Below are 24,364 nucleotides of genomic sequence, written 5' to 3'. Positions count from 1 at the left end.
GCTATCTTAGGCCGAATCTCAGTTGTGAAATAAAAATCTCTTTTATTAATTATGAATTTGGCTTGATTATTTTTACCCATAACAGAGGTATGTAGTGACCAGCAAATATGTGGTAGAATGGGACATAGGGATATACTTGGCCTTATCTTACTTCTCCCTGGCTGCATGCTGGTACTCACCACAAGGAAAAGGACACTGGTTTAAACCAGTGTTCACTTCTCTGCTGTGTATTTATTATAAGGGTGAAAAATGTGGGAACAGTAAATATAGTATAGTGTATATATATGCCAACTACTAATTAATACTGGTAAGTGTTAACTTCCCTCTGTCTCCTTCTAACAGGACACTGTGCATTCACCAGCTTTGCTTTTTGTTTGTAAATAACTTGTCTAAACTAAAGCAATTTAAAAACTCCTCACTTTTGTCAATAGAAAAGATACATGCTGTTATTCACGTTGTAAGTCAGTCAAACAATGCTGAGCTTTCAGAGCCTGATCCAGGGCCCAGAGGACTCCTATTGGGTTAAATGTGTTTAAGATCAAGCTCTTATCAATGGCAGCACTTTAATAAATCACAGTCTTTCAGCCTCTTTGACTAGCTGCATACCTTTGTGCTTCTCTATGGCCTGCTAGCTTTAGGGTTTTCCTTGTTTTTTGAGGATTTTATTCTACCCAAGCAACCCTGACTTACGTTCTGTACAGCCTCACTGAACCTAAATAGAGTTTTACAGATTGTAAGTCAGAACTGACTCTTATTCTCTGATGTTGACTTTTTCTGATCCAAAGTTCACTGTCATGCTAGCTTGTCTCTTCCCCTCATCTGCTTTCAAAATTTCATTTCACTTTTATTTCTGTGTTTCCAGAACTCTGGCCCCATCACTCAGCTGCTAAATCTCTGTCTCTGTCTGTCTGTTGGGCTGCCTTCTTCCTCTCAACTGCCAGATCTTTGCTGGCTCCCAGCAATCTTTCTTCCATCTTCAAGTGCTGTAATATATTTGCTGCTAATTAGTGAGTTAGCAAAGATGGGTAAGCCCACACTCTTTATTCTGTCTCTCAGCATTCCTAGATGGAGAGTGTAAGTCAAGCCAAACCAGTATTTTCTTCTAAGGAATCTTATACTCTTAATAGGCATGCCTTTCAAATTCTCCAAACTAGATAGGCCTAAATCCTCTGACAGTAACTTGACAATACTCCATTGACTTCAACAGCTTTACTTTGACTATGACTGAAATTTACACCTTAGTACAGATGGAGCCCGTGTTTCACATAAATCACTAGAAACTAGTTAGATGTGTGGCAAATTAAATATCTGATGTGAAATTGCTGCAAGTTCCCAAATTAGTGCTGATAAATATAAAATCTTAAATTTGTATTTGAAGTGAAATTAAAATTACCATTATCTAATGGAAATAGCTCTGTACTATATCTTCAGTCATGTTAATAATCTAACAAACCACTGGATGTCTCTACTGTGCCATGCCAGTCCAGTTAAAAAAATATATATCAGGCACAAAAGCCTACTTACAAAGGAGGGCATTTTGAAACTGGAAATATTTGAAATGATGAGACAGAGATTTGAGATTAATCTCTCACTGGATATGCTATGAAATGCAGACATTACGTATGCAGTACAGTAAAATTCAGCTGATTCTTACAAATAAGGCATTTCCTTTTCTTTTTTTAATTTAGTTGGTACCTGTTATTTAGAGGTACAGAGGTGAATCAGAGGTGATTTTTGATTGCTTTTGTTTCTTTAAATCAGCTGAATTGCATTCAGATTTAAATTTTAGTCTTCCTTCTTCAAACACCCTTCCAATGCCTTATTCCGTTGCTGTCTCTCTCCATGGACCAGAGATGATGGAGATAGTGCTCTGGAAACTCTAACTGTTAATTAAGTAACAAAAAGCTGCATGGAAACCAAGGCAATTTAAAACAGGAAGGATAAAATCATGAAGACAGGAACACCTAATGGTGTCAAATGTATTACATGGGCTATGTGCTTATATATATAAGGGAAAGAGGATGAAGACTTCAATAGATACCAGCTGGATTTAGTCACCATGGCTACACAAGATTTGTTCTGGCTGTCCCTTCAAGCTGTTTTTCCAATGAGAAGGATTACAGGGCTGTGAGGTTTCTGTCAGGCAGGCACCACATTGCTTCTGAGACAGGCTGGCAGCAGTATATCCAGACACCTGATGAGAGGGCTACAGGCATTTCTTCATTCAGACACCTCACCAGGTACAGGAAAGGCAGTTCTTGAAAGTGAGGCTGGTTCTGTTTTCTTGGTGTCCTGTGCCACTCTCCTGGGGACTGCTTGTATTCTGTATCAGCATGTATTAATTTGCTAAAGGATTCCAAAAGCACTTAGTGAGTAGCCTTGTGCAGAGTGGGTGTTCTGTACACTCGATTAAATAGCAACTGTATGACCCAAATTGTTCCTTCCAGTCTTGTTTTGATTTGAAGTTAAAAAAATGAAGCATCAAAATTAATAATAAACACCGCCATCATGCGATTTTCAATTTATCACAAAACTACCCATCTGTCAGAGTAGTTACAAGTCATTACCAGTATGAATGCTTTTGCTTATTTGCAGTCCCTCACACAGTCACTTCCACTTCTGAAGATGAATCAGGATGTGAAAAATGTGTGCCTGGCTTGAGAACTGGGAGTTACGACAGTCAAATGCTTCTTTGCCATGCTGGTAATGACGACTCACTGGCATCTCTTGTATAGCTGCTGGGTATTCATGCAGAAGAGATGCCATGTGTGACGCTAGAAGGCAATGGTGGTAAATTATTGTGTTGAGTGAGCAAAGTGGGAATTTACAGAGTGTTTTCAGATACTCATGAATTATTTGTACAAGGAGAAAGGTAATAAATGGGGGCTAGATATTCTTACCTGAGTTCTTAATAATCATTACTGTAGTTGGTTGCTTCCATTTGGGTGGGTTTTTTTTGTTGGTTTGTTTGTATTTTTTATTTTTCAAATCCATAAAGGTGTTGAGACAGAAAAAGCAATTATATGTAATTCCAGTGGATTCAATTTTACTTCATCCCTAAACTTTGGTCTGAGCAGAGCAGTTGAGTTTTAAAAAGGCTGCTCTGGCTTCCTGTATCTGTAATAAATTCCTGCATAGCAAAGTTTAAATATGCAGCTTCAGGGAACAAAGGAAGCCACTAAAATGCAGATAAATCAACAGCTTTTGTTCAAAGGAACCTTTTCACCTCTTCAATGGCATTGAACTTGCAAGAAAAATCCAGTATTTTGAATTGTATCCTGCCTTTCATCCAAAGGAATCAGAAAAAAAAAAAAAAAAAAAAAGGAATAAATTAGTTCCCCTCATGATATACTGTTTGCAAATGTTGATATTTCACTTTGAGGGGGGACTAGGTCAAGACAAAATGAAGAACAGTGTTTTCTTGAAAGTCTAACATAGGCAACCTGTACTAAGAGCCAGGAATAGGACATGCATTATCATAAGAGCATAAGATAAAAGTGGTTTACTGGTTTTTGGAAATGAAATCATGCAAAGGACAAACCGCTAAAGAATCTAGTCTACGGTCATGGCAGAGAATGCAAACTCACCTGCATTGATAGTAGAAAAAAGTATATGTTAACTCTATTGGCAAACACACTCAAACTCATGGCTTGAGCTAGGTCAGGTCTGTAACTGTAAGTGTGGCTGCCTGATTTCATTGGGAATTTAGTTCTTAGACTGTGTCAATTAGAGACCCATAGAATGCTAATAAATGTGTCCTCTTACCTTGCAGAACCCTTGCAAGGATGAATGTATGAATATTAATGGCTTTCAAGTGCCTGGCTGAATCTACCAAAATAAACATTTCAAATGTTTATGTATTTGCCAAATATATTGCTTTGTCCAGATCCCAATTTACCTTGACTCATATTGTGCATGTCAGATACAAAAATTCACTCCTTTTTCCCACCTGTGGCATTTCTCTAATATATATTTCTTAATCATAAATTTATACACATTTTACTTTTCCAGAATAATTATGTTAGCAATTTCCCTTGGGGAGGATATTCGCTACTTCAGTAAATTTTAGACACTCATTCTGAACATCTTCTTGACTCTGTATCCATTCATACCATTATATTTTATGCATTCTCTAAATAGCTCCATTTATTACTTATGTTTTTCTAGCTTAGAATATTTGACATCTCCTTTTATGTTTCCCCACTATGCACTGAGGTGTCACTTAGCCAGGCTGTCATGCAGAATTAGCTCCTATAATTCTGCCTCATTATTCGCCTGTGGAACCTTAGTTTTTGGGAAGCTCTGGTATAAACTCCCCACCTGTTTGTCAACATACTTTGGTCTGTGGACTGTATGCAATATGCCACATGTGAATATATAAGAATTGCACAAGTCAAGGACAAGCCCATTTCAGTTTCCTCACGTGACACCCAAATCTAAGCGCTTTCTTTTTTTTATTGCTTTGTATCATAATTAAGGCTACATCCACTTCTTTTCCATCCTGCACAATCAACCCAGAGTATTTCTGCCTGGAGAGTATATGTACCACCACCCTAGTGAACGTCTCTTCATTAGCTTTCATTAAACTGAACTGTTCCCAGTGAATTACTAAAGACACCTTCTTTCTCACCACCCTCTGGTTCCTGAGCTGTTGTCCATCCTGGACAACAGGATGTTTAAACAGCTGCTTCCAACCATCTATCCATTTTTTTGTGTGCTTGTGTTGTCCTCAGGTTGTGATGAGTAATTTTGCTATTCTGCCTATGGAAGTAATATCTCTAGATGCCTTAATCCATTAGGATTGGCCTGTCTGTCTAGGAGAACTCAGGGCTTTCTCTCTAGCTGTGGTGAGATTTGCTTCTGCTGTCATCAGATCTCTGCTGTGACTAAAGGGTGAACTGCAGCCTGCATCTGTTCCCTCAATGCTCTCTGCTCCCTGAAAGCATGCTCTCTACTGTAGTGTGGTAGTTCCCTGTGCCTTCTGCATTGCCAGGCTTCTGGCATGGCCCCCAAGGGCTGGGCCACTCCCCTGAACAGGCTGGAAGGCAGGATGCTTCTGCTTAGATGTCGCAGAGACACTGACGATCATGAAAGTCTGACTGCAGTCAAAGTGAACTAATGATATTGCCAGAGAATATTGAAGAAGGAGGGGAAGACGGATCAGAGCTTGCCTTTGAGACAGGAGGCTGCAAGAAGACTGTGAATTTTATAACGCTTCTAAAAGGCTTTTAATGGTTTGCTTCATGTCCTCATTAAGAGAACAGTGTTAGAGCTTCAAAAAGAGTCCTCTGCAATTCTTGTGCTGGGTGAGTAATGCATGTCACAACATATATCTGTAGCAAAGCTAAGGAGTGCATGCTGTATGGTTGGACACCAAAGAAGAGAGCTAGAACATTTCTTCTTTCACCCTCTACTCAGAATCCTTGCAATAATTAGCTGAAGTAAAATGAATATTAGCTTATGCTTAACTGCCTTTCCAGCATGTTACTCTGCATTGACCCAGTAGTGCTAAACCAATTATTTTTTGAACTTTATGGCTTTAAATAATCCACTGCTTTAAAACTCCCTCTACCCCTCAGCTACTTAACCACAGGCCCGACTGCCCTAAATCCTTTTCTTATACTTTGTAGCTTTTTAAGCAAGCCCCCTCTTTAAGTAGACATAATCCCTTCTCTGTAGAAAACATGAAAGACCTTGAACAAATCAAGATTTCTCCATGGAGAATTCAGCTAATCCTCTGCTTAGCTCCTAACAAGGAAATCCATCTCGCCACCAAGCACCCCATTACTAGAACTAATGCCTGACTTGAATAACAAGCACATTATTGTGTTTTAATTGTAGCACCGCTCTGTCACATGGAGAAGTTGGAGAGAAACGTGACTGGGCTCCTCCAGGAAAGACAGGTCACGCCTTTTTGTTGTTTTTACCTTACTGTGATTTAAAAGCAGATTAAATTAACTATTAATATGAACTGCACATGCTTCAGATTAGATGAAACAGCTGTACTGTAGCTCTCTAGTACACTCTATTATAAGAGAAGTGCTGTTACACTGGATTACTATTCTCCTTTGCATTGTCTTTTGACTGTTTTGAAACTCATATGCCTGGGATTGAAGAGGTATAATCATGCCTTTGGGGAGGGGTAGGCATCAGGCATTTGGTCACAGAAAATTATGTTAGTGTTAAATCAGAGTGAAAGCAAACTAATTTACAGCATGGATGCATGGTCAGCACTTTTCCCCAGAAAGGCTTTCAGCAGTATCAACTGGCTATTGCTGCAACAGTAGAAAGGACACAAAGCATTTTGTGGGAAAATAACTGTATGTACCAAAAAGAAATAGAAGGTGCCGCTCCTGCTCTGGGGTAGAGGGGCTAGCACTGGTGTAGCTGCTCACTGGGTACAATCACAAAATGGAAACAGGAAGAGGACACCTGGTACAGATCCTGTCATGATCTTGGGTGTGACCTCATGGGCCACTGGCGTGGGGATAGTCATTGGAATTACTCCTTAGATCCTTGTGATCCAACAGCCACAGCTCAATCAAAAATGAGCAATACTCTATAGGGCAGGCGGTGTGCACCTCACCATGTGCATTTCATGAGCTTGGGGGGCACATGGCTTCCTCCTCAGCTTGCCCAGGTTTGAGGAGAGGTGTACACTACATTCCGTCAACAGCTATAGAGGGAAATACACAGTCAGGAACCAGTGTGTGAGGCATGAGCCCTGAACAGGAAATGCACTTCCTGACTGATGCACTCATGTAAGGCCATACTACCTCTGATTTAATCTCTTAATCAACTCCATGCCATGGAATTAGCATGCTGCTTCTGCCAGTGGGAAGCTCCTCTAGATACCCTGAAGCAGTATGGGACTATAGGTGAGTCCCCGTTTTTTCCTGCATTAGGAAGGACAAATTCATTTGGAAGATGTCTGGGGGAACTCCTGAATTGAATAAGGAAATATCTTTGATGCTATTTTTTCAGAGCTAAAAGAATTAACTGTGAGAATGGCAACTCATTTCTAGGCCTGATAAAAGCATTGTGTATTGCTACACAAGAGTGATTGTAACAAGAGAAGAGGGAATGCTGTCTATTCAAATGTGATGAGAAATTAGGATGAAATACCTTTTTCATTCAGACATGGTTTATCATATGATGTGGAGAGAGCATAGGCTGCATGTTTATTCTCTTGGTTTATAATATGCTTTTTAAACCAGGATTTTTTTCCTCTCTGTACAATAAATTCATCTGTGGTTACTGCTGTACTTATGTCTCTAGATTCTGAAGGATAACACTGAGAGATGGATGGGGGAGCAGCAGCATTATATGGATTTAATGTGACATTAGGCAAATACTGAACAAGATTTTAATTGCAATTATTATGTCAAATATTTCTGCTGTTGGAGATGTCAAAAATCCTTCTATATTTAGTAACCTGAATACAAGAACCTCATTGCCTACCTTTCCCCTCTCAGGCTGCATGTAAAGTGCAGAGTAAAAGAGTTAAAGAGTTGCAGTTGAAGGGGAGTTCCACTAGATGATGGTATAAATCTTCATAATGAGAAAGATCAAAGTGGTCAGTTTAAACAGGAGCTCAGGAAAAGTGAAATTCCACACTAGAGGCAGCAACACCCCTGAGTCTTCCCCCTACTGCATTATTGTGAGGCTGCAATAATTGCATCTGTCATGAACACCATCAATGTCCAGCAGCATACCACTGGGCTGTGGCACCACTCAGGCAAACTGAATGGAGGGGTAGATTTACTTGATTTAAGATCAAGTAATAATTTGCTTAATTTATTTTGCAAATTAGACTAGGCTAACATCGACTCATTTTTAAATGATTACAATAAATGAGAGTAATTGTGTAATTATCAGCAAAGTAATTACAGAGCAGAAGAACCATTTACATATATCTGAAATGAAAAAATAAAAGCTGGGTCTTATATTCCCTCAGCTGACAGATGTCAGGATGTTATTGGGGCACAAGTCTCAGTCTGTTTGCCTCAGGAGGAGAAAAGATACAGCTCTTTGTACATCTAGGTACCATCTTCTGTACATCACTTGGATTGGCAATGGAACCCTCAATGGGGAGTTCTATGAAGACCTTGTCAGGCAGGAGGAATCAATTAGGAAGAAAGGCATATGGGAAAGAACATATCATCAAGAAAATCTGCTGAGCAGAACAACCTTTGAAATATATTAGCAATGGAGAAATACTTGCCTTAGTCTCTTGGGAGGTTACTAAAAAATATGCCACTTCTGAATGCTAGAATACTACCCAGATTCTCCACTTTTATCTGGGGGCCAGTGCAGCTCTCCTAGAATATGACTGCTCCTTGCAGCTTGAGGAATGAAAAATCCCAATTCCATTTTCATTTCCATTTCTCATCGCATTGCTTCTGGCTGAGATGGAGTTCATTTTCTTCAGAGCAGCCCAGAAAGTGCTGCTTTTCTGATTTGTGCTGAAAACAACCCTGATAACACAATCCTGAGAGCTACTGGTGAACGGTGCTTGCGCAGTGCCGAGGCTTTCTCTGTTTCTCATCCTCCCTGCGCCTTCCAAATGAGCAAGATCTGTGGGGCAAGTGCCTGAGAGGGGACACAGGTGGCACAGCTGGCCCCAATGGGCAAGGAGATGCCCCATGGTGCCCAGCAAGCACAGTTCCAGGAGGGAGGCAGGAGGACCAGTCAGGCTCATGGTGTCTGTGTTCCCAAGCCCGTGTTAGGTGTGCTTGGGGAGTCTGCTGGGGCATCCACTTTGCCCAGGGGAATCCCTTGTTCTGCTGGGCCTGCACGTGCAGCTTTTGTGTCACAGGTTAAACTGTCTGTGCCTTCACTCATGAGTCTTCTCCCTTTCCTAGTATTTCATTCCTACCTGACAGAAGCGGGGAGTGAGGGAGTGGCTGGAGTGAATTTGGTGGTTGGAACAACCCACATTGTTCATGTAGTGGGTTTATTAGCCTCTAGTGAATTAACTGCTAGTTATGCAATTCCTTTAATTTACAGTATGAATGAAACCCACAACGAAAACTACAGAGTGGACAAAGAGTAAGTGATAAAACAGGAAATAGAACTCAAGAATACGATCCTGGTATAAGCAGTGTGAAAACTACACTTTGTGTTTCTGTAATAGTTCTGCCCTTTAAATCAGTGTATTTCAGAAAGAAGTAAGAATTCCATAATCTTGAATTCTAGTGCTCTCTGCCATACAAATATCTACTTATGAATAAGCGCTTACCAGTTCAAAGGTACAACAAAGAATTGCATGTACATCAGATTGTTTCTGAAAACATGACAGTATAATAGATATTGGTTTAATGATCTTAAGGCAAAATATTGAAAATCAGACATGATTTTATGTAGACAATTATGCACACAATTTTTTTCAGGAGAGCTGAGGAAAAAAAGACCATAGTTAGGAGAGGTTTGACTCTGTGCCATATACCATCTGCTTAGCCTTTCATTGCAGCTCTGGGTACTTTTGAAAATGGTGACCTTGATGATTCTTTTTACTTGCACAGCTTTATAAAACTGTCTTGTTATATCCTGCCAGGCTGTAACTTCTAAGATTTGAGAGCCAGACAGAATCAGCTGTTATTGTACGTGAAGGTGCTTGTTGTACAGGGCTGATTGGTTATAAATTGGACATTGAGTGCACAGGCCTCCATAAGGCATCTAAGTAATTATGGAGCAATTTGCATCCTTTCACAGATCTGCTCAGGAAAGCTGTGAATCTCTAAGCCCAGCTCAATATGCAGAGGTGTGTGCAGAAGTTGAAAAAGTGCATAAGCAAAATGAAGTGCTATATTTGGGCTCCTCCTGTCTGGCAGCAGTGATTCAAAGCCCCCAAGATGTCATGGCACTCCCATTCTCTGTGCATGTGAAAATGATCAGCTGAAGCAGAGGACTGTGGTTTCTGCATGGAACTGGGTTGAATCATAGTAGTTGCTGTACAGATGCTGTGTTGGATGTCAGCTACACAGCAGGATCAACTTGGTTGCTTAAGGAAACATGGAAAGAAGTCACAACTTGGACATTTCCCCTCTTCCTCCTTTTCCTGACCCTTCAATGTAGCCAAAATTCATATTTGAGAGGGTCACCATGAGCCTGGAGTCCCAGACAACTGCTCTGGCTGCTTGCCCTGGAAATCAGCTGTCTCACAGCTGCTTTGTCCTTATTAGTGCAAAACTGGATTTCTTTCACACACTGACCTGCTGATAGCTCCTTACTGTCATTTATTGAATTTAGCAGTAGCACACTCTGTTTTTGTGCTTTATATAATTAAGCCCCAAACCAGCAAGGGAAGTGGCAGCTGCCCCATGTTTAGTGTCAGAACTGTGTGCTGCCAGACCCTGCCAGACTGAGCAGCAGCACAAGTGATGGGAGGGCATGTGCCAGTGTTTCTGTCAGTATCAGAGCATGTGGGATGAAATGTCTGCTGGGTGTAGGCATATAGACAATGGTGTATCTGTTGTAAAGCCTGCATGCCCAGTAAAAATCCATCAGAAAATTACGGATAAATGGGAAGCAACAGTATGAGTTCTTACTGGTTGGCTACCTTATAGCATGTGGCTGCAGTATTTCTGAAGTGGTGCTAGCCAGACTTTTTCTATTGTCAAATCATGACCTATGCAGAGGGAGTATTGTTAGCTTGACCTCAATAACAAAAAAGCAAAACTATAAGCTTTTTACACATCTTTTGACAGTTAATGAGTCTTTATTTTCCCACCACCCCAACAACAATTATCCTTCTAATATTTCCGCAGTGTAATTTCTGTGGTTTTCTTTCCCCATTTACTGTAGGATTACAAAATTAGTGCCAGGAGTTCACTGTGTATGGAGCTTTAATGGTTAATAGTTCATAGATTTTTACAAACACAGGCAAGAGTCTAAAGTAAAGAGAGAGGAAATTTCATGACTTGACATCTGAAGTATCCCCTGACTTCAAAGAAGTTTCAGCTGGCCAAGCAGCCTCATTTCAATAACTCAGAAGAAAGATGTTAGGAAACCTGAGAGTGGATGAACTCCCACCAGGGATAGAGCAATAGAGAGCATGAAAGAAAAGAAATCCCTCCTGGAGGAACTGGAGTTGAAGTGTCAAGGAGCTGGAGTCCTAAAGGGGCCAATGAGGACTTCAGATTGAAGTATATATAGGATGTTTTTGGCCTTGGTCAACTCTGAAAGAGTAAAACAAGAGTCAAGCTTGGGAGATAAGAAAATAACCTTGGAAGCTCTTCAGAATGTTGCTGATGTATTTTTTCCCTATGTATTTATTTATTTATTTATTTTGAGGGTGGAAGTAGAGTCATTCATCAATTGCAAGTCATCTAAGAGAAGACGGTTTCATTGTGTCTGATTCAAGAGAAGACAGCAACTGCCTTCTGGGCTAAAACAAAGTATGTCTGAATGTTTTGCCCCAGGGAATCTGACAACTCAGCACCACTCATGCATCACCTATGTTTTGGCAGAAATGTTAGTGGCAGCATGACTTATTCTTGTCCTCCTGGGGATGACCGCCTTCCAGAGCACATATACTGGCAAGGCAAAGAGTGATGCAGAAGAGTGGCAAATGAAACTTGTCCTCCCTGTGAGAATGCAACAGAAGTGTGTTTCTGTGTAGCAGAGAGAGGTGTAGCTGAACTCTCTTTCAAATCTCTTGCTCAATTAAAATATTAAACGCATTACATCTGTGCACTATGCAGTTGGTCAGTGTTGCTGCTTACTCTATCCTGATAGAGATGTTCTTTCAGTTTCTCTATGGATCCTTCTAAAAAAATTTCTTAGTTTCTGTTTATGCTATACAGTAGGTTAACTGTAAACCATTAAACATTTTCCCTGGGTAGGGACTTCACAGAAAACTTTACCATGGGACTCTTCAATAAAAAAAACAATTGTCTGAAATGAGTGGTTGCAGAAGGTTCCTGGTGCTGGCTCTGATAGTGATAGTCATGATAAGGGAGAAAAAACTGGTGAAACCACCCTCCAGGCATGTGAAAAACTGAAGACTGTCAAGAGAATTGGAAGTAAGCAGAGACATCTACAGCTTCACTATTTTATGGTGTGAGAAATGCGAGTAACATGTGAGAGCTTGAGAGCAGTAGATTACCTCACTGTTGCAATTTACTTTCAGGTTGGGGTTCCTGTGCATGTGCCTTTCCCTGGTGGTAGTGCAATTAAGCCCTGTATACCAGCCTGATTAGAACTACAGCTACCTTTCCACCTACCTACAGCTACCCTGTCAGTAGCTTGAGGTCATCCAGGAATTAGGGGCTCTAGATGCACAGAGATCTTTGGCAAAGAAGCACATTGTTAGAGTAGGGAGTTAAGACATCAAATCTCAAGAGGGATTCAGCCCTTTCAAATGACATGTACCCTTTAGATCTGCATGATTTTCTCTCCAGTAAAAACTGTGTGATTTATCTGCATATTTTGTATTGCTACAGAGTTCTTTATTCCATTGCATAAATGTACATTTCTTTTTTCTTCTTTTAAGCTGTAAGTATTATAGGAGATTCAAAATTTCTGGGTAGATATACTTGCTATAAATGTGTACTGTAGAGTGGGAATAATAAGGACTTAATTTTATAGACTTCTCTCATTAAAAGTCACCTTCAGAAAACACTGCTGCAACTTACTTATAATCAAATGACACCTCATAACCACCTAACCATTTTTAATATCCCCTAGAATCTGATGTATTATACAAAGCTCAGACACTGTCTAGGTAGTCAAGGAAAGGAGTATACCATCATATTTAAAAGCAGTTATTGGGACAGCTTTTACAGGCAGCGGGCTAAGACAATTCAGAAACAATTGCTTATGTGATAGTTTGAGGATTTGTCCCTGTCAAACAGTTAATATTGCTTTAATACATGAAGTAGGCTGTATAAGACAGCAATAATGAAAAATGTCAGGAAAGACAATATCAATTGTTATTCAACATCCACATCAAAGATTACTTTTTTGTCAGTAGCTTTCAGAAAATGTATTTTCTATCAGATCTGATTGCGTTCCTCTTTGAAGTGCTCCATCCTCCTGGTAGATTTAATGTGACATCTAGGCACTTTTTAGTCCCTGGGCCTCTGAGGCGATTCAAAGAGGCACAACAAGCCATCACAGGTTTATCCTCAAAGGCCGACACTGTCTGTCTGATTTATTGTAACTTTAAGAATCATCTCCAGCAAAGCATGAGCCTTTCTACCCATCCGCAGCCTCAGACTTTTATCAATTCATTTGTATGCAGCCTGTACATTCTGGAACTGAGAGCCCTATAGCCACTCATGGAAAATGCATTACCTGCTACTAATCCTTTTTATCTTTAAAGTCTGTATTTTTTATGTATAAGTCATTTTGGGTTATCATAAAATATACATAATTCTAGCCCCAAAAAAGACAAAATGAAAAGAGAATATATAATAAGTTATGAGCTTGCCGTGTCCTTATCACCAAGGATTCTAAATAAACAGCTCTCCCTATGTAAATACTGCAGGATATAAAACTGTGATTACTTTCAATAGGGAATAGGAATGCTTCCATTTTTGTTCCTTGTTTCAAAGCAAAACAGTGAGATGAATAATTTTAAACATGTTTGGGAGCACTTTTATTTTCTGCTTCATTGCTTTGGGGGCCTGACACTTGTAGGGGTTGCCTGTCAAACTTCTGTCATATACCACAGACATCCAGAAGCACCTTATGGTTTCAACATTTTGCTTCAAATTCATGGTCAACCATAAGTTAATGACAGCTGCTTTATTTTTTCCTTTTACTTTCTTTTTTTAGGGGGGTTAGGGGTGTGATGATAATGCAGAATGTATTCAAAGCACCTGCAGTATCTCATGGCATACTGTGAAAAGGCATGAACTAGATGGAAAGATGGTAGACTTCTGGGAACAGGGCTTATCTCTACAAGTTTTGAGTCAGTTCACTGCAAATTCAGCAAACTATTTTCTTAAAACATGGTACTCCATGAATAGTCCTGCCAATAACTTCACTAGATAGAGGAACCATGCAAACTTTTATAATTATGGATGCAATATTAATCACAGATGTAACTTTTTAAAAATTATACCTTACTGTCTTCTGTCCATGTCAGTCCTGTATCTCATGCATGCAGAATATCATAGGTGAAGATTATGAAAAGTTACAGGTAGGCACATCAAGCCATATTTCCCCACTTCTGCATAGGTATATATTTATGCACACACATGGATAGAAAGATAGATAGATAGATAGATAGATAGATAGATAGATAGATAGATAGATAGATAGATGATAGATAGATAGATAGACACACAGAAGTCTTTGGGTGTAGGCAAACATGCCTGTATGCTACTACTGAAACAGGTTTTACAGGCCCTGGGCTAAGACAGCTTAGTTGACCAGAGTGAAAGTTTGTGTGTTCTTGCATCTGGTATGCACCAAAACATAGAAGTGTTTAAATGGCCAACTTTAACGGAAGACAGTGAGATTCAGTGACCTAGCAGGACCTAGAAAGCTGTATGTTTTTACAAGTGTTGTTCCATATGTCCCTGGGGCTTACTGTTTCAGTGAGTCTTGTTTCTTGTTCAAACTCATTCTGTACCTCTGAGGAAAAATTAATGTTTAACACTACACGCATACTAAGAGACATTCCATTAACTAATTAAATTAGCTGAGTTACACCAAGATAAAATATAAGGGAGAATACAGCTAGGTCTATTTGTTAGATGCTGTGCAAGAAACTAACACACAGGGAATATAAATTCAGATCTGTTTTTCAGACTTGGATATAATACTTGTAGACACTTTTAATGAGTATTTTCCCAATCTAGTGCACAATGTACTTAATTATTAAAGCAGTGTATAAGGACAGTTGTACAACACTGATAAAACATTGCTGCAAGCAAAGTGACTGTATACATAACCAGAAAGGACTTTTGGCGACAGACTACCTGTTTTCCTTGTAAAGTTATGTAAGACTCCAGTCATATGATGAAAAGTAAATAATACTATCTAAGGCACTTGTGTGTTGGCCCCACTGATTTAATGGGGCTATTCACAGTCTATATGAGGAAGTTTGTCTCTATGCATTAAGATTGAATTCTCCTTGAAAGCTCTTGGAGCTGTGGGACTGAATTCAGCAAAAAAAAAATCCAGTCATTCAGTAACTTGTTGGTTTACCAGCAAGTTCATGATGGGAAATGTTGGATCAAGTCCTGCTTTTCTTTTTCATAGAGTCATAGTAACTGTCTAATAATTCCTGATTAGACAGTTACTCTTTGCCAGCTGTTCCCTCCATCAGGACCTGATTTCTAAATTTTTATCACCATATGGTATCTGGTGAGAACAGATATATTCTTGAGGGCTCCTTTTTTGTCTTCAACTCTGCACAGGAGAAATATATATTAGGAAAAAGATATTACTTATTTTTTTTCCTAGAATATATTTTTCTTTTTGAAGGTCATAAATACTACATACTGGCACAACCCATTTATTTCTCAAGTCTGGTATGTTCTGTGTGTGTGTTTGTGCTCCTTAAAACGTTAATCACTAATTTTTTCTTGCCCAGACTGAGAAGTGAAACTCTAGGGCAAATTAACCATTCCCTTTTTTACCAAAATGATGAATTATAAATAGTTGTTCAGCTAAAGTAAGCATATTTATGACTAAAACTTGGGTTTCAGAATTTATTATTAGCCTTTTAATGGGATGGTTTGCTGGCCTATTGTTTCTTATCTGTAGTACTTTTTTAATTACATGCTTATCTCTGAGTTGTGTCCAGACACTAAAGGTGCACAGTGACACCAAGCAAAGAAAACTGCTTTGCTCTGCAAAGTTTTACCATGGGGAAACACAAATTGTGGCAATTTACTGTGGTGGGATTCCAGGGTGCACAGAAATACGAGGTATTCCTATTATTCACTAGCCTCAAGTGTTTTCTTTTCCGCAGAAAGATAATTAAAATTCTGTTCTGCCTACCACTGAAATGGAAAACTATTACCTTCACTGGAAACCAGATCAAACCATAAGATGGTAAATATGCGTTCAGCTAGGAAGTGCATACCTAATAGAAAGATGTTTCCTTTTTTAAACACCTTCCAGTTGTGAAAGCACCTGCGTGTTTATGCTCATGACATTAAAGGACCTTACAGAAGCACACTAGGTGGGAGCAGCAGATTGATAACTGTAAATGTATAAGATCATAGAATTATTATCAGGGTTGGAAGGGACCTTAAAGATCATCAAGTTGGACCTTAAAGATCATCACGTTCCATTGGCAGGGACATCTTCCACTAGATCAGGCTGCTCAGAACCCCACTCAGCCTGGCCTTGAACACAGGGATGGGGAACCCATGACCTCTCTGGGAATTAGCACAGCCAAAGTCAAACACGGCTCCCTGTGCAAGTTAATTGTGGGCAAAATAACTTGTCATGACAAGTTTCTTCCACTATCTCCTTAATGAACCTTGACATTCCCTTAGAGGAATCTTGAACATGGGTGAGAGAATAGTACAGGTTTTATATAATTTTTTGGCTTGGATTTCAATTCTTGACATCTGTGCTTTCCCTTTTCTCTATTCACAGTACTGCAAACAGATCTAAATTATTGTTAATAATAAGTTAATTTCATAAAGGTACAATTTGCTTAAGAAGTGCTATCACAAATCTTGTAATAAGACATACATAATTTTCCTTATGATAGGCACTGGCTATCAGTTTGGTCTGAAAGAGAATACATACTGATACCTCTGCTTTTTAAGAGGCACAGTAATAATCCTAAAACCGGGAATTAGGATGGAGTTGTGGAACTCTAAAATCTGGGCTCAGCTCAGAGGAGGATTTCCTAGGTCCATTAGCAAATAATCTGGTAAATTCAGGTAGGTTGGAATGGCCAGGTAACCTAATAACTACCTAAGCAATCTGATCTGGCACATGGGGCATATTCAGCAGGCAAAAATACATGGTGGGATCATCCAAATCCCCTGGCACATTTGGTGTGATATTTTTGTGCTAACTACAGAAAAGCAAGATGCAGGAATTCAGCCATCAGAGCTAGCTAGCAAAGTGTAATGATTTAACCCCATCTGAACAGCAGGTGCACACCAAAATGGTTCTATCTGTCCCCTCCTCCACTGGGCGAGGAGAGAGAAAATACAACAAAAGCTCATGGATCGGGGTAAGAACAGGGAGAGATCACTCAGCAATTACTGTTGTGGACAAATGTGGGGAAAAAGCTGAATTTATTATCAATCAAGTGAGAGTAGGGTAATGAGAAATAAAACACCTTTTCCTCACACCTCACTTTTTTCTTGGGCTCAACTTCACTCCTGAATTCTTCACCTCCTTCCTTCTAGCAGCAGAGAGGTACAGAGTACAGTGGTTGTGGTCAGTTCACCACACATTGTCTCTGATTCTCCCTCACCTGTTCTTGTGTAGGGTTCTCCACAGCTTGCAAGTGGATCTGTGCACCCCATGAACCTCCACACACTATTCCATAGCTGCAGGGGAATCTCAGCTCCAGCACCTGGAGTACCTCCAGCCTCTCCTTCTGCACTGATCTGAGTGTCTACACAGAGTGTCCTTTAACATATTCTCACTCTTTTGACTACTGCTGCACAGCAAGTTTTTTCCTCCTCTCTCAAGTATGTTCTTCCAGAGGTACTACCTCTATCACTGATGGGCTCGGCCTCAGCCTTGTCCAGCAGCAGCTCTATCCTGGAGTCATCTGGCTTTGGCTCTGATCAGAGTGGGAGAAGCTTCTGACAGCTTTTCACAGAAGAACTCTGTAGCCACAACCCTCTTACTACTAAAACCTTGCCAGGCAAACACATTAAAAATGGTGGTGTTCCCAAAAGTCCATGGTCAGCATCTACTGTGTTTTTTTTTTTATGATATGGACAATATATATCCCTTCTTCTCCACTCCTAACTATAATGAGCTCAGAAAATATAATTATTTAGAAAAACAAACTAACAAAAAAAATTGTCTTGGAAACCAGTAGGAGATGGAAGTGGGTTTTCTTACTTTTTTTCTCTTTTATTTGTCTAGAAGTCTGGAAATGCTGAGATAAAATCAAAACAATGAAAAAAAAATTACCACATGTTTGTAAATTTCTGTATATATTCTTCTAGTCACCTATATTATTTAGTATTTGTGATAAGTATTTCTGTAGCCTCTGTCATAGAAGGGAATCAAAAGAAAAGTATACCAGCAGGTCACAGAATTATGAATTGTGAAAACATGATGTTTTAATGGGATTTTATGACAGTTCCAGATTCTAACATATACAATTTTTGTGACCTGAACTGGTCTTTGGTAATCTACATTCAGTTATCATTCTGTTCGCTAAGTTGCCATTAAGCAGATGCCAAAATGTTTTGTAGAATTTGGAGTCTTCTCTAGGAGATAGATGATAGCAGGGTTCATGGTACTATCAGGAACAAACGTTCATCTGCAAGTAGCCTCTAATGCTTGCAATAAACCTGTATCACTTGGAAATTTGTTTTACCTGCTAGTTCTGGAAGCCAGCAAAGCCTGTTCCAGCTAGGAAAACAGGATGTCACCTCTGAAGATAGTCTGATTTTGTCAGACCTAGGGAAGGAAACACACTAAAAGAAGGGCAAATCTCTTTTAGCAAGAAGAACAAGTAATTTCATAGCCCTTTATATCCCAACCAGCTTTAAGGTACCGATTTAAAGGAAATTCCCTCCTAACCTTAGGAAAAAACTGAGTTCAAACATATCCAACATATCCAACTGGTTTTTGCCAGTCCAAAGTGGCATATTTTCATGCTGGCCAAGTCCAGAATTACACAGGCAAAAAACCCAGGCTGCCTGTGCTGACAGGACCATGTTTGGAAAACTGAGTTCTGTTTTTTCAGCTCCAAAGAGATAAGAATATAAGAATTCAGAAGAATGAAATTCTGAAAACTTAATATAAAAATAATCTGTGGAACTTCCGTAAATCTTCTCCAGATATGTTATTAATAATGTTTTCCTCCAGCGAGCGGTGGGGTGATTAAGAGAGGGCTTTAGGGAGCACAGTGAACAGGAGTGGGCGAATGGGTGTGGCATGGCAGTTTTCGTGGGAGTTAGCACAGGCAGGGCAAGCAGACAGTGTTGCAGGTTTTGTCCTGCTAATAGGGTTTTTAGTTTGTTGTTTGTTGTGTTTTTGTTGGTTGGTTGGTTTTGGGTTTTTTTTTTGTTAGTAATGGTTTTTACACGGTCAAAAACTGCAGTTAGTAAAAGTAAATGTAGCCAAGAAGAGCCCTCCAAAAAAGATGTGTCTGTCCAGAACCCTTCCTGTGTGGAGTTTTTGAGCTTATCCGTGGTATCAGGGGGTGTTGCAGAAGAAGCCTACCTGTGGTGTGAACAGGTGAATGATCTCCTTTTGCTGGTGGCCAAGCTTAGGGAGGAGTTTGAAAGACTAAGGAGTATTAGGAAAAGAGAAAGGGAGATAGACTGGTGGAGTTCTGCTCTTCCATCCTTGAGGGAGGCCCACCGGGACTCAGAGGACTCCTATGACTCCCACTGTCAGGCAACAGGAGGACATCTGGTGGATGAAGGGGAGTGGAAATGGGTCCCTGCTTAGGGAGGTAATAAAAGTTCCTCTTGACCCACAAGATCTACCCAGGTGCCACTTCAGAACAGGTATGAGGCCCTGGATCTAGGGGATCAGGCAGAGGATGTAGAAGAAAATGATCTGCCCAGTGGGCCTCCCAGTTATGCTTTATCTGTCACACAGATCACCACCTCTATCATTAAAAAGAAGGGTAGTCATAGTGGGTGACTCCCTACTGAGGGGAACAGTCTGCTTCCTCCCTGGGGCCTGGGTACGAGATATCACTGAGAGACTTCCTGGGCTGGTTCAGCCCTCTGATTATTACCCACTGCTGGTACTCCAGGCTGGCAGTGATGAGATTGAAAAGAAGACCACCAGGGAAATGAGAAGGGACTTTAGGGCACTGGGTCAAGTGGTTGATAGAGCCAGAGAGCAGGTAGTGTTCTGCTCAGTCCCTTTGGTGGCAAAGAAATTAATGAAAGGAATAGGAGAGCCCACATTATCAACAAGTGGCTCAAGGGTTGGTGCCATTGGCAGAATTTTGGGTTCTTTGATCATAGGGCAACTTTCACGGCACCTGGCCTGCTGGAGCCAGATGGGCTCCATCTCTCTGTGAAGGGCAGAGGGATTTTAGCTCACGAACTTTCAGAAGTTCGTGCCAGGCACCAGTGGTGCCCCTCGGGGCACAGAGGTGCTGGGCTCAGGTCCATTTAATATTTTTATAGATGACATGGATGAGTGCATTGAGTCCTTTGTTAGTAAATTTGCAGACGACACTGAGCTGGGAGCATGTGTCAATCTGTTGGGAGGTAGGATGGCTCTGCAGGGAGACCTGGAACACTTGGATGGATGGACAGAGTCAAATAAGATGAAGATTAACAAGTCCAAGTGCTGAGTCCTGCATTTTGACCACAATAACCCCCTGCAACATTATCAGCTGTGGCTAATAGTGTGGCTGCACAGTGCCCTGGCAGAAAGGGACCTGGGGGTGCTGGTTGACATCCAGCTGGACATGAGCCAGCAGTGTTCCCTGGTGGCCAAGAAGGCCAAGGGCATCCTGGCCTGTGTCAGGAATAGTGTGGCCAGCAGGAGCAGGGAGGTCGTTCTTCCCCTCTACTTGGGATTGGTGAGGCTTCACCTTGAGTGCTGTGTCCAGATCTGACCCCTCAGTTTGGGAAGGATGCTGAGATGCCTGAGCACATTTAGAAGAGGGCAATGAGACTGGTGAGGGGCTTGGAATACAAACCCTGTGAGGAATGGCTGAGGGAGCAGGGCGTGGCCAGTTTGGAGGAAAGGAGACTCAGAGGTGACCTTATCTTACTCTGTAACCTCCTGAATGGTGCTCAGGGTTGGTCTCTTGGGTGGGGGTTGGTCTCTTTCACCAGGCAGCAACTGACAGAACAAGAGGTCACAGTCTCAAGCTGCACCAAGTGAAATACAGGTTGGATATTAGGAAAAAGTTTCTTACAGAGAGAGTGATTGTCTTGGTTCGACAAGACAGGAGTCTGTGAAAGAGGGCAAAGCCTCCTGTGCAATGGAGAACGGCAAACCCCCCTCCCTCTGAATTACGAGGATCTTTAAATTAAAAGGCTCTCAGGCAAAGATATGGGAGTGGGAGTAACAATTCTTTACTAGGAGAAAACTAGACAACAATTTAAAAAGGCAAATGCAATCGGTACAAACAAAACCAGTGAAAGAAAAAAAAAAAAGTCCAGAACCTGCGGGGTGCCAGTATCAGTTCTACTGGGACAATTTGCTTCCCTTGCAGTGGCTGGTGAATTGTAGCTGCAGTGGTGATCTCTAGAAGGGTATAGTTTCCCTCTGAAGATCTGGTGGCAGTGGGGCCGGTCTTCCTCTGCGCCGGGGTTGCCTCTGAGCTCCGCCGCCGTCGGCTCAACGCGCCGGCTGCTTCGCTGCGAGTGCCGCCGAAGAGAGAGCGAGAGAGAGCTGCTTCCCCAGGAATCCCGCGAAGAAGAGAGAGAGAGCTGCTTTCCCCGGGAATCCCGCGCAGAGAGAGAGAGAGAGAGCTGCTTCTCTCGGAGTCCCGCGAAGAAGAGGGAGAGCTGCTTCTCTCGGAGTCCCGCGAAGAAGAGGGAGAGAGCTGCTTCCCCCCTCTGGGTGGGACCCCCTTCATTGAATCAGTCGAAGGTGTATACACAAACCATTGTCTCTGAGAGAGATAACAAAAAACCTGTCCAACCGGTTCGCCTTCGACAGATGGCAAATGGAATACAAGCTTATCTTACAACCCAGGACATTATCCACCCCTTATTCTATTTCCATCTGCACACCATGAAATCTTACACCCAGTTCTCTCTTAAGACCAAGTTTCCCTGTGGTACACAGCGGGTCTCCCCATCTTCCTGCATTACCCACCAAGTGTAACCAGGTCCTTGAGCAAAGACAATCCCACGAATGGGTTGGTCTTTGCCTGAGGTGGGATTAATCCAAACAGTTTTCCCTAAAATACCTTTCATATGTACTACAGGGACCTTATCTCCATCTACTGTGTGTAAGGGTTCTGACTGAGCAGGGCCAGCTCGATTGACAGACCCCCGGGTGTTGACCATCCAGGTTGCTTTTGCCAGGTTAATTTCCCAGTTTCTAAATGTTCCCCCACCAAGTGCCTTCAGGGTAGTCTTAAGGAGTCCGTTGCACCGTTCAACTTTGCCGGCAGCTGGAGCATGATAGGGAATATGATATATCCATTCGATACCATGTTCTCTGGCCCAGGTGTTGATAAGGCTGTTCTTGAAATGGGTGCCGTTGTCAGACTCAATTCTCTCAGGGGTGCCGTGTCTCCACAGGACTTGTTTTTCCAAGCCTAAGATGGTGTTCCGGGCAGTGGCATGAGGTACAGGGAAAGTCTCCAGCCATCCAGTGGTGGCTTCCACCATGGTCAGCACGTAGCGCTTGCCTTGGCGTGTCTGGGGCAGTGTGATATAGTCAATCTGCCAGGCCTCCCCATACTTGTACTTGGACCACCGCCCACCATACCATAGGGGCTTCACTCTCTTGGCCTGTTTGATGGCAGCACACGTCTCACAGTCATGGATAACCTGGGAAACACTGTCCATGGTTAGATCCACCCCTCGGTCTCGTGCCCACTTGTAGGTGGCATCTCTGCCCTGATGACCTGAGGCATCATGAGCCCATCGAGCCAGGAACAACTCCCCCTTATGGTGCCAATCTAAGTCTATCTTTGACACCTCTATTTTTGCTGCCTGATCTACCTGCTCGTTGTTTCGGTGCTCCTCATTAGCCCGACTTTTGGGGACATGGGCATCTACATGACGGACTTTCACCGTCAGCTTTTCCACCCGAGAGGCAATGTCTTTCCATATATCAGCAGCCCAGATTGGCTTTCCTCTACGTTGCCAGTTGGCCTTCCTCCACCTTCCCAGCCAGCCCCACAGAGCATTGGCTACCATCCATGAATCAGTATAAAGGTAGAGCTTTGGCCACTTCTCCCTTTCAGCAATGTCCAGAGCCAGCTGAACGGCCTTGAGTTCGGCGAGTTGGCTCGATCCACCTTCTCCTTCAGTAGCTTGTGCAACTTGGCGTGTGGGGCTCCATACGGCTGCTTTCCACTTCCGGTTCATCCCTACGATGCGACAGGAACCATCAGTGAAAAGAGCGTAGCAGGTCTCTTCTGCTGGTAGTTGGTTGTATGGTGGAGCCTCTTCAGCCCTTGTCACTTGTACCTGCTCCTCATCATCAGTGAGACCAAAGTTTTCACCTTCTGGCCAGTTCGTAATTATCTCCAAAATCCCAGGGCGATTCAGGTTTCCAATACGGGCGCGTTGAGTGATGAGGGCAATCCATTTGCTCCATGTGGCGTCAGTGGCATGGTGGGTAGTAGGAACCTTTCCTTTAAACATCCACCCCAGCACCGGTAGTCGGGGTGCCAGGAGGAGTTGTGTTTCTGTGCCAATTACCTCCGAGGCGGCTTGAACTCCTTCAAAGGCAGCCAAGATTTCCTTCTCTGTGGGAGTGTAGTTGGCTTCAGACCCTCTGTAACTTCGGCTCCAGAATCCCAGTGGTCGGCCTCGAGTCTCCCCAGGCACTTTCTGCCAAAGGCTCCAAGACAACCCATGGTTCCCGGCTGCAGAGTAGAGCACATTCTTGACCTCTGGTCCCGTTCTGACTGGGCCAAGGGCTACAGCATGAGCGATCTCCTGCTTGATCTGGGTGAAGGCTTGTTGCTGCTCAGGGCCCCAGTGGAAATCATTCTTCTTTCGGGTAACCAGATAAAGAGGGCTCACAATCTGGCTATACTCAGGAATGTGCATTCTCCAGAAACCTATGGCACCCAGGAAAGCTTGTGTTTCCTTTTTGCTGGTTGGTGGGGACATAGCTGTGATCTTGTTGATGACCTCAGTGGGAATCTGGCGCCGTCCATCTTGCCATTTCACTCCCAGGAACTGGATCTCTCGGGCAGGTCCCTTGACTTTGCTCTTCTTGATGGCAAAGCCAGCTTCTAGTAGTATCTGGATGATCCTCTCACCTTTCTCAAACACTTCTGCCGCTGTGCTCCCCCACACAATGATGTCATCAATGTATTGCAGGTGTTCTGGAGCCTCACCCTTTTCCAGTGCAGCCTGGATCAGTCCATGGCAGATGGTGGGGCTGTGTTTCCACCCCTGGGGCAGTCGGTTCCAGGTGTACTGCACGCCCCTCCAGGTGAAAGCAAACTGAGGCCTGCATTCTGCTGCCAGAGGAATGGAGAAAAACGCATTAGCAATATCAATGGTGGCATACCACTTTGCTGCCTTGGTCTCCAGCTCGTACTGGAGTTCCAGCATGTCCGGCACAGCAGCGC

This window comes from Lonchura striata, chromosome Z (assembly GCF_050655825.1).
Source record: "Lonchura striata isolate lonStrDom1 chromosome Z, ASM5065582v1, whole genome shotgun sequence".
NCBI classification, from domain to species: Eukaryota; Metazoa; Chordata; class Aves; order Passeriformes; family Estrildidae; genus Lonchura; species Lonchura striata.
This window is presented reverse-complemented; position numbering follows the sequence as displayed.